The sequence below is a fragment of the Echinops telfairi genome, unplaced genomic scaffold (genome assembly GCF_000313985.2).
Source record: "Echinops telfairi isolate 266 unplaced genomic scaffold, ASM31398v2 ScPeMD7_7469;HRSCAF=8507_1, whole genome shotgun sequence".
NCBI lineage: Eukaryota > Metazoa > Chordata > Mammalia > Afrosoricida > Tenrecidae > Echinops > Echinops telfairi.
Window position 1 is genome coordinate 8,481,740 of NW_022111373.1, and position 1,266 is coordinate 8,483,005.

Consider the following 1,266-nt stretch of genomic DNA (forward strand, 5'->3'; position numbering starts at 1 on the left):
GAATATTGAGAAAATGTCCCAGCCCAGTCCAGATCAAGTCCATAAGTCCAATATTAGCCCATATGTCTGATACCAATCCATAAAGTCTTCTTCAGTCTCATGAAATATATGCAATGATGCTGAATGCAGAAGGATCACAGGCCAGTGGGTTGGAAGTCTTGTGGCTCCAGTGGCATTGTAAGCATCTCAGAACTGGCAGTGGTCTCTTTGTGGCTTCTCTGGTGCTAGAGGTCTGGTTGCATCAAGGTAGGTCCATGTGGCTTCTCCAGCTCCCAGGACATAGCACCATGTGTCTTGTCAGCTGCTGTGTCTCCCAGGGTGTGACAAAAGAGAGCAAAGTGTCTTCCCCCTCCAAGGAGGAAAATACAGGAGTTCCCAGAATTCTCAGGGGAAGGCCATGCCCACACAGAGGCCTCATTGGCTGTCACCTGATTGACAGACTCGAGTCCACCCCTTCACTCTTAATCCTCTCAAGTCCCAAATTGACACCAGATTATGTGACGACCACAGTTGTTATTGGTTAAGGTTTGCCCCATGGGATGTCAACCCTCCCATGCTTCTAGACCGCACACGGATTTCTGTATGTGTCCCATGACTCACAGCCAGAGGGCCTAACGAAGAGGATCAGTCTAAGCCAGGGGTCTAAGCAGGGCAGCTGAGCTTACGAGACCTCAGGGAAGCTGGCTACCACATCAGTAGCCGGAACCAACAGTTGTCCAAGGATCTGCAGCTGTGAGCATAGTTGTCCAATTTACTCTTCCTCCTGACATATGACTAGGGAGGATACAACCTCACTGCATGCTGACAGGAGCAGGAGGAAGACAGGACCCTGGAAGCTTCATCTATAGATTCAAATCCTGTCTCTGCTGGTCCTAACCAAGTGGACCTGGAGCCAGCAATGCAGAGCATGCCGGATCAGTCACCGTTTTTTTTGGCACCTACATCGTTAGAGTCAGACCCTAATTCCATGAGCATTTACCCAGTGATGCGGGAAAGGCAGAGGGCGCTCTTGTGGGGTAATGGTTCGAAGCCACCAGTCACTCCGCAGGAGAAAGAGGAGGCTTTTTGCTCCTGTGAAGCATTAGTCTCAGAAAGCCACAGGGGCAGGTTGACTGTCTGATTGGGTCACTAGGGGTTGGCATCGACTGGGTGGCAGTGGAGTTAGGTTTGGTTTGGGGGGACACAGAAAGACAAGGTTGGAAAATTTGGCAGAGACCAGGTCATGCTTCACCTTAAAAGTTCTTAAATGTGGCCAACCACAAAGGG